Here is a 16,754-nt window from a genome sequence, read left to right on the forward strand (position 1 = left end):
AAGTATTTACAAAACATCACTACCTGGTGGTCAAACGTTTCTGCCACACATTTTAGTAAAGATTTCTACCTGAAGCCTGCAGTGTTAGTGCTGCAACTGAAGTGAGCCATTATCTACCAGCATGGGCAACCCCTGAAGGATTAACCGCCAATCCTTCTTAAATCTGCCCTCTGTGAAAAAAGCGTGACACAAGCTCTCGCAGAGATACGGTTTGTGCAGCACAAACATTTATAATAATACCAACAGGCACTGTCAGGACCGCATCACTAGCAACGATCAAGGGCCTAACTTCAACAGCTAGCTCTACCCCAGGGTTCAAATGTCAGACTGTCACAGCAATGTGCTAATCCTGTTGCAGTTGTCACGCTGAGAAGTTGAGTCCTCTCTCTGCAGTTGTTGTGAGGAGTTTGCTTTGAGTGTGTAACTTTTCTTCTGAATACATTATTCTTCTTGGTATCATTTTGAAAGAACAAACTCAATTGCTGTAAGAACAATGACAAAAAAGAGAATACAAAGTAGGTGAGCCTCAGTGAAGAATCTCACAGCACTTCTTCTTGTATTCCTCTTCTTATTTAACATACAAATCCCCAGCTATGGCATGTATGCAAGTTGAGTTTGTTGCAGGCTAGTTCCCGATATCCTGCAGAAGAAAAACGTAGTCACATCAGTGTAAATTGTTTATGTATTCTCTCGAGTAACTGTCCCTGGCATGATTATCCTGCCATATACAAATGCTAGAGCAGCAGAGCTGAAATAACTCGAAGATGAGGTGAATCATTTTCAAACTTTCATTTTGGGGGACATTTTTTGAAAGAAAAATTGACCAAAAAATCCGGCCAAGAATGTGCAATATGTTCATAGAAAACATCCATGTTTTGGACTTCTATGAGTCAGCAATGATGACATCCAGTCTTGTTAAACCATACAACTCTCACATGTTTACCACATTGCCGATGGCACAGTGGAGCTAGTGTAGAAATAAAATCTGATGGTTCCTTGTGTTGTCAGGACATGGTCCAGGTCATTATATGGGTCAAAAACAAGGACAGTGGCAGCTGCAGGAAGGGAGGGAGAACAAAGGGGATGAGGGTGCAGAGAAAGGGATAGGAGAAGCAGAAAAGCAGAGAGAGTGCCGAGAGAACAGAGCAGGAATAAAGCAATAGCATTAAAAGAGACAGAAGCTGACCTCGGAGCAGCGGAGCATTAGCTTGCTCCGAACAGAGCATGGATCATCTGAGCAAATCAAAGCTTTGCACTTCAAAATAATCCACATTTGATAGCGGCCTATCAGCCAAATTGGAACATCCAAGTCAAAAAGCTCAACTGTCAACATATAGGCACACACTTCATGCACCCAGGCAAGGATGCACGTGTGCAAGTGTACATCCCTTCTTCTGTCTTCTCCCTTGACGACTACACACACACACGCTGCCTGTCTATCATCAGAGGAGTACCAGTTCACCGTCAGGCTCTAACAGTTCTTATCTATTCTCCCTAACCAAACCTGTCCTTCTGTCAAGGCTGCAGATTAACTGCAGAACAGTTTCCTCCTCAAGTCAATTTGACTGAAGTAGCGTCGAAATAGCCTGGCTATTTCTGGCCTCCGAGTGTATCTGTGTGCACATCCGTATGTGTGAATGCAGTGTGTGGCCATTTTAAAGACAAGTCATCCACTGTCCACCACACCTCCATGATTGACTTCATTATTTCTTTCATCCATTACTTGTCTTCTTCATCTATAATATATATTTCCTCTTGTCCCCTCTTCTCCTCATCGGAGCACCGTTCCCATTTCCACTGACAGCAGTGCTAGCAATTAGGTCATCAGTTGGCCTATTTAAAGCACGAGGAACTTGAGGCCTACATTTGCTCTGTCCTTTAAGAACATCAGAGGCGGCAATACATTGCACAAAAGCGACATGCACAAAAAGCTTTAGACACAAAAGCATCGATATGCCTTATTTGAGGGGGTGTGTCAGAAGGCCTACCTTTTGGTGTATACTTTAGAGATGTCGAGTGAGCTTTGGCATCAAATATGCATGGGCTCATGTGGCCGGGCTAACAGCCTTGGATAAGTGCAGAGTGTACTGCAGTTGTGAAGGTCGACAGCATCTTGGACACACACAGTGGGGGTCCAGATGGCTCAGCAGGATGTACTAAGTGTGAATATAACCTTGGTCACATGACCTGCGAGATGTTAAATAAGTCAGTAGATTGACCAAAGCACTAACCCTAGTAGTCTAGAGGAGCCTCTGGTCACAGATCTTAAAACAGTAGAGTCATCCATTTTTCGGGACGGTCTGAAACCTTAGCACTTCCTGCTCTGCACGACGGTAAACTGATTCTCCTCCTTTCTATTAAACCTGTCCATGTAATAAAGGCAACAATCTTTAGTGAGTTACTAATTAAAAACTCATTTCAGTACACTTTATTAAGTTTGCATATTGGCCATCCATCAGGATAATTATATCATTACAATTAATATAAAAATGCACTGCACCACATTGTCGCTGCATGGCTCAGTTAATGGAAACCCTCACCTCGGGGATTTAACGTGATTAACTTATTGGTCATTACCCTGCTGCTGGGCACTGATAGATATGCTCCAATTGTGAAAACAAAAATATCCATTTGTGTACTTTAAATGTATTTAAAATATTACGACAGTTTTGCTGCATCCAATACCCTGAGGCAGTGCGGCTGCTGTAGCCAAAGACTGCCGGTCAAGATGACATGAGATTCAGTGCAGGGGAATTCACTCAAGGCAGGCACTTGTCACCACGGGAGGAGGAAGACACATGTCTGTCAATATGAAACAGCCTTAAGGCAACAATGAACATCCTGCTACAGGCGACACTCACGTTGTATCACATGTATCACAATTCCTCTGAGACAAACAGGTGCTGTCATGGTGAAAACTGCCGTTGCCACTTTATCTGCCAGGAAAATATTTCTTGTTTTTTATATTTCTTTTCATTAAGTCCAAAACGCAATGTGTACAAAATGCTGTTTATAACCAGTTTACTGGAAAACAAATGGTATTCACACCAGCCTCAGTTGAACGTGGTGTTGAGTACAAAATTAGAAGAAGAATAATTGGGAGGGATGAAACCCTCTTTAATGGTCACACATGCAGAGCACACAGCAGACACAGTGAATGTGTTCTCTGCATTTAACCCACCCTAGTACCAGGAGTCTAGTACGAGGAGCAGTGGGCAGCTATTGTACAGCGCCCGGGGAGCAATGGGAGTGTGGGTCCGGGGCCTTGCTCATGGGCACCACGGCAGGGCAGGAGGTGAACTGGGGCATCTCCAAGTAGCAGTCCACACTCTATACTTTAAGTCTGTTCGGGGACTTGAACCGGCAACCCTACAGCTCCCAGTCCAAGCCCCCACTGACTGAGCCACTGCCGGACTTAGCAACTTTTACCCTGTTATGCTTAACTGAGATTGCAAAATGTCCAACATTATGCTTACAGTAGTACTCAGTGTTATTTTTAGAATGTTAGCGTGAAGACGCATTTAGCTCAACGCATCCGTGTCAAAACCCAGCCTCCCAGAGGCAGTAGCATGGCTTTAGACGTGTAGTCCTGTGACAGAAAAGAGATATAAAAACACACACACCGGTGGAAAACTGACACACACACACACACACACACACACACACACACACACACACACACACACACACACACACACACACACACCACACCCACACACACACACACACACACCACACACACACACACACACACACACACACACACACACACACACACACACACACACACACACACACACACCCACACACACACACCACACACACACACACACACACACACACAGCACCACACACAGCACACACACACACACACACACACACACACACCATACCCCCCCCCACCAATATCTCATTCAATTCAATCTTTTCTCCACACTAATTGCTGTAGTGGATTATTCAGTTTTTTTCCACTTCTGAATTCAATTGATTCACCACACTTGTATTTAGCATCATTCCCCCAACCAATCTCTCTCTCTCTCTTTGTTGGCCTGTCACAGAGAGCGAACAATGTGAGGCGCCATTGATTGGGACACGGTGCATGGCTGGTAGCTCGACTGATGGAGACCACCAGTCATGCAGCAAGTGTTACGCCTTACATTGCAATATCCCTGTTCCATTTCAAAATGTGCATTCACATGATGTGCATTCAACATGGTGGCAGCAATTATGGGTGCAATGTGGAATGATTCAGTGGAAAACACACAACCATTTATCAAGATTACAAACCTTTTGCCCTGGAAGCATTTATCTTTGTTTTTTCATTGTTTCAACGAATGCTCATGTCCACAATTGCATTATAATCTGCGCTGCTGTAATGGCATTACTTGCTTTATGCGCTGGCTGTATGCAGCTGGTACGCATGCAAAGCCCACACATACAATGAGCAAAGAAAAGAAATGAGGTCACACGCACTTAATATGGAGGTTACTTAATTCAAATGAGATAGCAACAAAGAATACACTGACATTACATTAATAATATTGCAAAGGCCTTGCAGTCATTGGCAAAAGGAATGAATCCATTTGGATCAGAGTGGTCTATTAAGTGGGCCTCTTTATCCAATGATCAATGAGGCCAGATTAAAATGACAGCTACCAGAGTGCATTATTATTGTAACAAAACACAAAGCGTAGATCAAGCAGCACTCGGTGGTTACATTTCTCTTCTCCCGCACATGCGATGTTTATCTGTGAGCAGCAGATTGCATGACAGCACAGTTAATAGCATGAGATTCTCAAAAGCAGGGGCAAAATGTCAATGTTGAAATGTAGAGGCATGTACTCTCATTTGCTCAATTATAAGGTTCACTTAGCTAAGTGAATGCAGTTATATTTAACCAACCTGCAATAAACTCTACCATTATGAAAGTTATAATGTTAAGTATTTGAACGCTGTTTTAGTTTCATATCTGAACTGTCGGTATGGTGATGATTAGACTCAGGGGCAGCGGTCGATACTTCTGGGGTTTTGTTGTGGTCAAGACTTTAATTTCTGTGCGTTGATCTTTGTTACAGTCCGATGAGCAGCCTCAGACATTGGATTTGGAGTGGCAGACAACCTCTATGAATGATTGTTTCACAAGAAGGCCCTTTCAATTGAATTTATCTTGCCGATGGCTTCCGATACCTCTTTTTACAGAGCCACAGCTTCTCAACAGTTGTTTTAATCATTGCTTTTTTATGACATTTCACAATGTAAAATACAAATGTTTCGCAAAAGGGCATTGGTATTCAATATGAACTATAATACGGCTGTCCTGAATGCAAATGATGAGTGGATTACGTTTTTGAATGCCAAGGAGAAATGAAGAATACACTTTACATAATAGCGCTAGGTTATGACTTGTGAGAGTTGCGTTCAAATACTCACTATGTTGGAGAATGGTATTGTATGACTAATTTATTCCCCTGACACAGCACAGAATGCAGCAGGCTGGATTTTAGCTGGCATAGATCTGTCTCTGGCATCGGTTCACTAGTTATGCATTTTTAAGAATCCACTGTAAGGTTTGGCTGCTTCAGAGTGTGACATGTATCCAGTAGTTGTTTGGTCTCTGGTCAACCTACTCCCACGTAATGTATATTTACTTCACAAAGCATCATTTCAGTAACATCAGTCTCGTTTTCTACTCGGTTTGTTTTACATTGTTAAATGAAAACATAAATTACAGTATGCACCCTTAGCTTCTGCAGCTCAGAACAGAAAAAACAACAAATAGTGTAATGTATTAACGTATTGAGACAAAAGGGGGTTCTATCAAATAATTGGTTGATTCCTTCAGGACAAGAACCTGAACATATTGTATTTAGATTATATGCATCTTCATTGCTCACTTCTGTCGTTCGTTGCTGTAACAATCTGGTTTAATAGGACTTGTGCTCTAGTGCCGAAAGGGCTTATTCTTTCCTTCACAACTTCTCAAAAGACAAGTTGTCAATGACCAGCCCGACGAGAGCGAGCGGGGAAGGTTAGCATGAATTAACTTTCCGGTGCTAAACTACTGTGACGGTGCAAAAAAAAAGGATGATATGATTAGTTGCACTCTACTAAGATAAACTAAGGTCGCTTGAGGCCTTTCAATCAAGACCTGCTTATCATTGACCGGCATACACAGCCGTGTTAATCTTCTGTGACTGGATAAACACTGAGTGATGCAACTCTAAGGTTACACTCTGAGATAATGGATGGTTGGATGACTTCTGGGTTACTGCAAAGTTATGGCTGGTGTCTTCACTAGATCTCTCTCTCTTAATACAACTAATTAAAAATGTCTAGGTCACATCAGAAAGCCTAATATTACAACATGTCATAGTGTTTCCCTTTAAAATGGAAACCAATAGTCTGTTGAAGGCTGGTTAGAGAGGAGTGCATGCTTTCCCCTTGAACAACATCGTCATCGAGGAAACATATGGTCCATTTCCATAAGAATACATGTCATTTGCTTATTCAGATATCTTTATTTATTTTATTTATTTATCAGCAAAAGAGGTAACAAGGTATAAATAATAATTGTAGTATTATCTAGTATTTAGTAAAATTATCCATTTGCAAGTTTCCTTTCTTTTATAACAACATTTTAAGTTAAATCCTGCGGACAGGCATGTTTATACACGTCGATATATAGAGAGATGCATACACAAACGTATTTATACTTGTGAATTATGCATAATAAACACTGCCACACAGTTATAGCTAACTATTATGAATGTTTCACTTTAACACAAGTTTAAAGGGACATCTTCTGTAAACATTTTAAAATGGTAGTTTGGTTAGTGAGTGAAAGAACCGTCTCTGTAAAGAGAAGAAAGCCAACAAAGCATCGATTGACAGTGACCGAGAACACATGTGAGAGGATGAGAGCTTGACATCACTTGTGTGGGGATCTCTTTGTAGTCACAGTTCAAAGGCACTATTTATAGATGTATTAAAGCTAATACACCACATTATGTGTATGTTTGTGTCTCCTGAGCTTTAGCACTCTCTCTGGCATCGGAACCTGGCAGTTGCCCTGTCTCTATTTACGTCCACAATCCCCACTTTTCTCCTTTCCTGTTTTCTTTCTTTCCAACTCACTGAGATATCCTTTATGAGTCACCCACAAGTCAGCGCTACCGAGGACTCCAGTAATTACTCCAAAACAACACATGTCGTAAGCCAGGGCAGGTTTATTTATATTTCAAACACAGGGCATAACAAAGTGTTCACAAATGCAGAGAAGAATTCATAACAAATCTAAACCATCAACAAGATCGCAGATGGACTAATTAGCATAATCACAATAAATAAACAATAAAACCATAAGGCAAAGACTGGGAAGACTCTTTTTTGTCTCCAATTTAAGCAATCATACAAATCAAACCATATAAGTAACTCCTGTAGATAACAACTCGAAGTGAAACGTATTTCTAGTCTGCAATTTCATGGATATTGCATATCGTGAAAATAGCAATTTGATGTTTGTTTGCATGCTTTAAAAACTGAAAAATAAGAAAGATGAAGCCATGTATAATGAAGATCGTTTGAAACAATCACACGGTACCAATTAATATGCAGTGTGCATACATGCGTCCGCCCTGACATACTGTATGTGCAGAGTCTTAGGTACAAACAAACAAACACTTAACAAATTAATATTCATTTCATTTTAAACCTTTATTTATACAGATAAATCCCATGAGATCATTGATCTCTTTTTCAAGGGAGACCTGCTCAAGTAGTTCCACATGAAACATAAAAGCATCAACAGAACAACACAAGGACATCATACAGCATCATTTACATAATTATCCACATAAACAGGTACCAATAGCTTCCGATTGAGTAGCCTCCAACCGAGCTTTTAAAAACATTTAGTGGCACCAGATTGTTCAGTTTCCATTTAGTTTGCAGACTATTCCAAGACAGAGGAGCTGCGCAATCTAAAAGCTGTCTTCCCTAAGACAGTCCTAGCAGTTGGAACATTTAATAAAACCACAGCACGCGATCTCAGGCAGTAGCCACTTACAATTTCCCGTGACATCAGGGAGCAGATATAAGATGGAAGTTTCCCTAACATGGCTTTGTATATAAAAATGTACCAGTGACTGAGCCCCGTACAGTTAGTGAAAGCAAAACCAGCCCTTGCACACAGGGTACAGTGATGGGTTAATGCTTTACAGTTTGTCACAAATCTCAGTGCACTGTGATACGCAGCATCTAACTTGACCAGGCAATTGGCAGGTGCATTCATATAGACCAGATCCCATAGTCCAGCACAGGTAAAAAGGTCACAGTGACTAGCCTTTTCCTGGCCTCAAGCGAGAAACAGGACTTAATATAAGTGACCATCTCCACATGCACACTGGATCTAATCAAAGAGGAGACAATACTTCACTCTCAGGGGCTGCACAAACTAATCAGATGCAACCGAAGAGGTCTGAACAAAGTGACACAGTCATGACTCATGTCTCCTCTATTAGTGACGTCTTGCTGTCACAGCAAACAGCAGCGTGGAATCAAAGTCTGCATCATGTCAGGCAATTAGTGAGCGAAAGCAAACTCTCTGTATTCACATGCAGCCTGGTTCTTTCCGTCTCTCCAAAATCATTCATGTGTGGCACGCTGCGTTATTCCTCCTGTGCTGAATGCCGTATCAGTTAATACTCAATTTGTGAAAGAAAATCAGCCCGCTGTAACACTGCAATTATGAATCTTGGCTTACCGAGGCACGCATTGTATTTTTCGCTTGAGCTTTTCATTTTTTTTTTAAACGTTTTACTAATTGTTACCAGTGAAGTCTTTAGCTGTTCTAAACCAAAGTCACAAGAATTTATGAATATCTTTGCATTTGTTGGGCAATAAAACCAAACTTAGATGACCAGAGATAGAAATCGGCAAAGATCAATTTCTTTTTTATAATTCTTAAAATCATGAACAAAAACCATTACACCCTGCCATGACATTTTATCTCATAAACCACCTCAGACATGTTTTTATTGTAACTTTTTAGGGATTCTCTAAATATACAGATCACATTAAACTGACAATGCAGCGCCTTATTATTTTAACAACAAAAACAGCAGGTTGTTAATGGGTTACTGTGAGGGAGGAAAATGATAAAGGTATCACTAACCAAAACGTTTTACCACCCACCTTTTCAAATACTGCAAACATATCCAGTTAAAGGTGGGGTAGGTACGTTTCAGAAACCGGCTCGAGATACACTTTTTGTTATATTCCATGGAATGCTCTTAACATCCCGATAGCACGAATATCTGAAGTGCTTTGACAAAAAATCCATACAAAAATGTCATCTGTGGAAGCCGTGGTACTGTACAAAGTACAACCAATCCGGGCTAAACCGATTGGTTTGCCGCCCTGTCTGTCAGCCTTCCATCTCGTGCACGCACAAATGTATCTCGTGCCCTCATTGGGCGTGCCGTCATTGGGCGTGCATTGCAGCAGTACTTCAATGACTCGCCAGCAACAGGCGGCCACTTTCAACCAGTCTGCTGACGTCATGTGCGCGTTCATGTGTGTTGGAGGAGGTGCTCTGTAAGGAAGTCTGAAGGAAGGGGAGGATTCTTTTCGGCTGTGTACTTTCAAATTTTAGTGCACTCGAGCCGGTTTCTGAAACTTACCTACCCCACCTTTAATCTTGACTAACGTATGTGTAAATTGAGTATGTATAAATTGTGATTCTTGAGCAAACTATTGTAATAAAATGTAAAAAGTGAAACAAAATGTCACAAGCTGATAACTTCTCCACCTGCATTACACAGGAAACCCAGATACCATTATTATGCAGAATTCACACAGAATCTAAGTGAATCTATTCCTTTTAACACAGCGTGTGTATGTGTGTGTGTGTGTGTGTGTGTGTGTGTGTGTGTGTGTGTGTGTGTGTGTGGGTGTTTTAAAGAGAGAGGGAGAGATGATTACAGAGGCTTTGTGAGTAGAGTAAACAAAGGTCAATTGAACACAGAGGTGGGCCTCCTTTCTGCTTGTCCGTGTGTCTTCTAATTTTATTTTTCCACTTGCTTCTCTAGTGGGGGGTCTTGCATCTCAATGAGATTCTCTGTCCAGCTGGGAAGTGGTCTCACTACTAATAACAAACAATTCTCTCATGCTGTTAGAAACTGAGTGGAGAGGGGGCAGCAGGAGCCAAAGTTATCAGCGAAAGTGCGTGTGGTGCTTCAAAGAAGAAAGGGTGAAGCTACAGTATGGCCAAGAGAAGGTTAGCTTAGCTTGGCATAAAGAGTGAGAAGCATGACAACAACACAGTGGGTTATGTGCTAGTGTTTCTGTCAGTCTTTATATAAGATTTAAAATGTGGAATGACATTTCATTTAGCAGGCTATAGAACAAAACTCAGTTTAAAAATTAAAGTAATCTTAGAGTTAAAAAGTAATCAGTGGTTACTCATGTTCTTCGGAGGAAACCGAAGTTTGCACTAATTAGATTCAAATGGTACACAAACAAAAGCTCACAAAGCATATCACAGCTGACGTAAAGTCCCAGATGAACAAACATCTTGTATGTACGTAAAAACTCGACTCGCTCATCAAATCTGAAACAGACCTGGATCCGATCATTTCAAAGACAACAGACAATCAACCACATTCATCAACTAAATCTGACCTCACACATTTGTATCACAATCTGAATTACTGTAGATAAAGCTAAAAAAGTGGTTTGTATCTACCATTCAGCTCTCCATTTTCTCCATATGCTGTGGGCCTGACAGGGACCTTTCTGTGTGTCAGGTTCCTGGGTCTACACTCCCACTGTTATGATTGAGCAGCTGACAGCTTAACCTCTTCTCACAAAGACACATCTTCTGACTGCGGCCATTTTCTCACCATTATGTTTAGCTACGGGCCTTTGCCTGCCAGACACGGGGGGGTGGTAGTCGCTGAGGGCTATCATTCATAGAACTGAGGAGGAAAGGATTAAGGCCAGAGAGAAAAGCAGGAGAGACGAGAGGGGTCTGCATCTTAATGCAGGGCCTGAGTGTGGAACAGCCCTGTTATAAGGGGGCTCGGTGGAGGGGGGATGAAGGGGCTGGGTGGGCTGGGAGGTGGAAGGATTAGGGTGTGGAAAAAATGAAAGAGACATTCTTGAAAATATATTTGTTTTCTTCTACATTGGCTGACAAGACCAGGAAATAATTTCACTCAAGAGAGAAAAACATTTCTTACACTTCAAAGGACTTCTGCATCACAATCAGACACAAACCACGGCTCACGAGACACACAAAGAGGCACACACACACATATTCATGAGAACACAAACATAAACCTAACATGGATCTGTCATAACGACTTTTTACACGCCATCGGCCTCAACGATACTGTTTTGCGTCACACTCTGTTAGGTAACAATTACATTCCCCTCAAAGAAAAAAGGATATTCTATCAGCTAAACAAGCTGAAAACAAAAAGTCTCCTGACGATCACCACTTTCCAGACAAACACAAAATAATTGCCGTTGCACACAGGATTTTAATCCAGATGCCAACGCTATAAACACGTTGCATTCTTTTGGGTATTCGGTCGGTTAATCGCTTAAGTTATCTCATGGATGGCACTGACACAATAGAGTAACCACCTGACATTCACATCTTAATCCTTTTTCAATTTGCTTAATGTGTGTGTGTGTGTGTGTGTGTGTGTGTGTGTGTGTGTGCTTTAATCGAGCCATTACACGGCCAAGAAATGGGAGGTTAGTCTGGGGACTGACTGACCACTAGACATTTCCTCCAACTATAACTCAGTCCATCACAATATCAAGACACTCACATAAAAGCAAACGCATACAACACCTGCTTTCATTTGTATGAACACCTGGGCATCATTTGGATCTCTCCCAGGGCCAGGTAAACATGTGTTGAACTCAGGTGGGTGTTTTGCATAACTTTAAGTGGTAGACATTTTAAAGAGTGAATAATCATCGGAGTACCACATGAGTTTAAGTTTACAGAATATATTATGTGAAGAGCCAGGGAGTAAAGAATCTCCTCAGTGAATAAAATGCATTTCTAATAGGCGGTCGATAAATGTTTGAGAAATCAGTATGCACACTTTGTACAACGTGTTTTCTTTTGCCACGTCTGACCCGGGTGCTAATGCAGTATTGCATCAACTTATATTTTCATGAAAGATTAGCATTACCGCACTATGCTTATCAAACTAAATGCTATCTTCCCCTGACATATTTGCTTGGCACAAACACTGGAGGAGTAATCAATGGGAAGGCACAGCCAGTGAATGCTACTCATAATCCACAGTTTTTCTGAATCTATTAGTTCGACACAGTGTGTTGTAATTCCTCCCTTTTTGCAGTGCTAACGCGCATCACGCCAACCATGGTAGCATGTCATGTGGTGTGCAGAATTACAACAGCCTCAGTGGTAAAGCTACTCCTTTGCCAGCCTGAACCTGTGCCAACCCTCGTGTCCCAGTCCAGCCCAGCTCGCATGGCTATTAGCTGCAGGGCAAGTGAAAAGATCGACTGGCACCCATTCTTAAGCCTGCCACCTTCGGAAAGTGAGACGTACGGTTTAATTAGGATTTTTTGACTCGTAGAGGAGGCTTTATTGATGTCAAAAGTGTCTTACTGCATGACAGCTATCCCCAAAATACACTCCTGCAATTTCAAGCCTGAAAAGTAGAAGGCTGGGAGTGGGTGGGGTGCACATCAATATTTGGTTTTAGATAAACTCAGCAAGTTTGTGCTCATGACAGCTGAAATGTGAAAGTCTGACAGGTGAGAGAAAAGTAGCAAGCGATGAGAGAGACTTGCAGCAGTGACACGTGCACATTTTCTAACGGTACACACTATTCTGTGACACTTAGTGTTACTTTGAGTAATGAGCAGATGGGTGCCAAATGTGCCACGACTTCATCTGCATGACTAACATTTCTTTCATTCAGTTCTGCAATGGCTGTAGTTTAAGGAACACATTCCTGACATGTACTTTGCTTGCATCCAGTTTACTTTTTTTTTGCACTTCAACTATAGTTTATAATTACGACAGTTATCTTGTTGTCGAATATCCCATGGGATTGTTTTTATATAACGGTGAATAACTTGTGGGCAAACGGAGAACAACAAGGGGGTGACTTTTTCAATGTCAGAATGATTCAGTTTTGATATTGCTGGTTACCTGGCTGCCACGGAGAGTAAAGAAACAAATGGGATGTCTTTTTTAGCTCTCAAATGAAAACCGAATGCTCTTCATCCAAAAAACAACCTGTACCAATATCTCAAATAGATGCGAGGCTGTGATCTATTTTAAAGCTTTATAAAGAACAAGAAAAAGGACACAGCGATATGAAAGATTTGGTTTCTTCAGCATACACCGTTTCCAACTGTGGGGAATGAAGACATCTTATCTCTCTTGTGAGGCCGTTTAAATATAGACCTCTGCTACTTTATCTGTTTCTGCAGATTCAGTCTGCTGATACCTGATCCCACGCTTCCTTTTATGTTTTCATCCTTGGATTTCAGCAACGGTGACACCAACTTTTTGTCTTAAACCTTTTTCTATAAGAAGCCAACATTCTAACCCATATTTGCTGCAGTAACATTAAAGCATCCACTAAAACATGAATAATGACTGCACCCACACACTCAAAACTCAACATAGCGACGTTTTATCTGCAGAAACACAAGAGCGAAACATTTATCCCCAAATCCTCATCATGCCTTCATTCCTTCATTGAGGCAATATGATGTAATCAAGCCCTCTGACTGAGCGGTGGAATACACACCTCCGACTCTGCAGATATTTAATACAGGACTGCTTTATACATTATAAATGGCCCTCTGCAATATAGCATCCTTCTAAAATGAAGCCACTGCGCATTAGAGAAAATAATAATGACCTGCCCTCGGTATCCCTCTGGGGTTGGGGAGTTTCATTCTGGTGCTCTTTCTTTCTGTCCATAATATGTCACATGACACACATATGTTGGTAACATATACCAAAACAAACAGATAACCTCGTTCTCAGGTCAAAGAGGGGTCATAATATACTGGACACAACAACAAGTCAAGATGAAGTGCAGAATGTCAACAATGAACCAAGAAAAATAAACACAGACACCCTAAGTGTGACACAGAGATGATGCACAGAAGAGAGAAGTGCAAACTCCACAGATTTGATCACATGATGTCCAACGTGGCTGTTAGCTGGTGCGCCTCTTTTTTGTGTGCGTGTGTGACAGAGACAAGCAGAGAGGGCAGAGTGCCGCTGAGAATGATGAGATGCGATGAGACACAGTTTGAGTGAGTGCATACTCGCAGCAGGAAGAGAGAGGTAGAGTGTGTGAAAGTGGATGAGAGAGCGAGCGGGAAGATGGACATAAATGGCTATGAGTTAGCGTGGCCTGCTTTTTTTTTACTGTCATTTTTTTGCAGCTGAAGCAAATTGAGGCCACGAACACAGCAGTTAGGCTGCTTTTCAGGTCACTCAAAAGGCTGCGCTAAAAGGGTAGCTGGACCCAAATCCATTAATTTGATGGAATGAAAGACACCGCAACATACTAACAGATCCACGCCTGTTGTACTACATCAAGTGATTACAGCTCGTCTTATGTCATCTACAGTAGAGTTAATTTAATGAAACTGTTGGGGGAAAAATACTATTGATTTAACTTGATTAGTATCCCTGGATGAGCACTGCTGGATCAATGAAAGGTGTCGCCTCCTTCAAAGTGACAGAGTGACAGCAGGATCTATCTTATTCTGCTTGCCAGTTTTTTTATCAATATCTTCTTTTTTGGTATCTCTATACTCAATATGTTTGAGCTGGCCCTGCTCATCCCTGCTGTGGGGAAGTGAGTGACTGCTGAGTGGATTCATATGAGTTTGTGGATTCACTGACCTTGTGAATAGTGGAGTGGGATCCTGAGCTAAATCATCATCTCTAGAAGTAGGTCTCATGTTAGGATGCACCAGTGGGAACATGGTGGCCTTCTTATAATTGTTTGTCCTTTGAAAGACACCCAAATATTTCATTATTTGCAGAAACTGGCATTCTACTAAATGCAATGTCTTTCATCGCCCATAAAACACAGATATTGTTTGTCACAATTCTCTTGTCAGAGTAGAGAAAAAGCTACTTGATTCACTCATCTCAAGGGTATCCGAGTGTTTTGAACCAATAAAAACATGCCTCTTTATGTTCAACAGTAACCATTGGAGATAATACAAGTCTCTAGTTTCATTTGGGCCACCTGACATTGGTGGAGTGTAGGCTCTGAATTTTTCTTGGAGGACAGGCTGCTTCGTATTGTATTGCAACAAATATTGTGAGAAACACACTCTTCTATTCCATAGTCATAATGTAGGAAGTGATTTTTGTTTTTGTGGCACAATGCATGCAACCCTTTGGTCTATGATAAACATCTTATTGACCCAATCTGACATGTCAAAATGTCCATACCAGCCAAGACTCCAAACCTCCAGTACGCATTTATCTTACCGTGAAACATTGCTGAGAAAACCGCGGAGGAGGAGCTGAATCATTTCAGTCACACATGACAACATCACACAGACAGATCGCCCACTGTTGTTTTGTTTAACACACCTGCAACATCGACATCCGGCCAAATGTTCAAGAAACAGCCTGCATGTCTTTTAAACCCGCAAAGGCGCAGTTAAATAGCCTACTGACTCCAAAACAACATTTGGATTCAGCATGAGTCATCCAATTTGGACGAAATGTTCACTCCTCAAAGATATGTCACTAAATAAGTGAACACACGTCTATGCAGTGGGCGAAACGTGGGCTGAAATACACAAACATCGAGCATCAATTCAACAGTTTTGGAGCCGTTTTACCTTCGGGTGAGAGCTCCTCTTGACAATTGGGGAAGACGGCTTGGCGGATTTATCCGCGTTTGTCCGTAACTAATCGAGCAGGGCATCTGTTTTCGAAGACGCGTAGATATAAAAAGAAGAGGAGGAAGAAGAAGAAGAAGTAAACATTAGTGAGCCTCACTGTGATAAAACAACAGCAGCGGCGTTTTCCGTTGACAACCGGCCGGTATGTGCCCTTTAACGTCTTAATTGTCCGCCGGTGAGTTTGCGTGTCTCCGACCGGGGGGGAAACTAGAGCCGCGGTCCTCCATACCGAGATTTACATTCACCTCACCGTTAAGATACTAAAGACAGAACAGACAGAGAAGAGAACTGCCTCCGTGTGTCAGGAGAGCAGATACTGAGACACTGCTGCAACCAACAAACTCCAGAGAGAGAGAGAGAGAGAGAGAGAGAGAGAGCGAGCGAGCGAGAGAGGGTGTGAGAGAGAGAGGCATCAGTGTATTTAGGTATTCACTTCCACTTGTATGGAGACGATTTAATGTAAATGGTCATCATCATGGTCTGCATAAAGATGGTTAAGAACGGTGAGTGTTGCTCTTAGATAAAAATGAGAGATTTACAAGAAACAGACATGAAAAAAGGATAATCAAAATGTATGCAGGTGAGTCAGGTCTGAAAACACTAGATCCTACATTACCCACAATGCTTTACGTGCCACAATACCATCGTTATCTTTTAAGACCCTCCTATCAGGTAAACTATATACCTCATCTTTCAGACCCCACACCCAAACCTCAGTTTGTCACACAGAGTATTCTGCTCAAGCTGTGAACACCCTGGTGACATCATCAGGGTTATTCCCTCATTCTTGTCAACACTGACAT

At 41.7% G+C, this 16,754-nt stretch overlaps 1 protein-coding gene across 3 annotated transcripts in view; it reads right to left on the reverse strand.

The window, feature by feature from the left end:
- Positions 1-16,248, reverse strand: part of dlgap4b (discs, large (Drosophila) homolog-associated protein 4b) — a 104,216-nt gene extending 87,968 nt beyond the window's left edge. For all 3 annotated transcript variants that reach the window (XM_034083652.1, XM_034083653.1, XM_034083650.1), the window contains exon 1: positions 15,889-16,248. The gene's annotated coding sequence lies outside the window, so the exon portion shown is untranslated. The remainder of the gene's footprint in view (positions 1-15,888) is intronic.
- Between the last annotated feature and the right edge of the window lie 506 nt (positions 16,249-16,754).

This window comes from Pseudochaenichthys georgianus, chromosome 5, assembly GCF_902827115.2.
Source record: "Pseudochaenichthys georgianus chromosome 5, fPseGeo1.2, whole genome shotgun sequence".
Taxonomy (NCBI): domain Eukaryota; kingdom Metazoa; phylum Chordata; class Actinopteri; order Perciformes; family Channichthyidae; genus Pseudochaenichthys; species Pseudochaenichthys georgianus.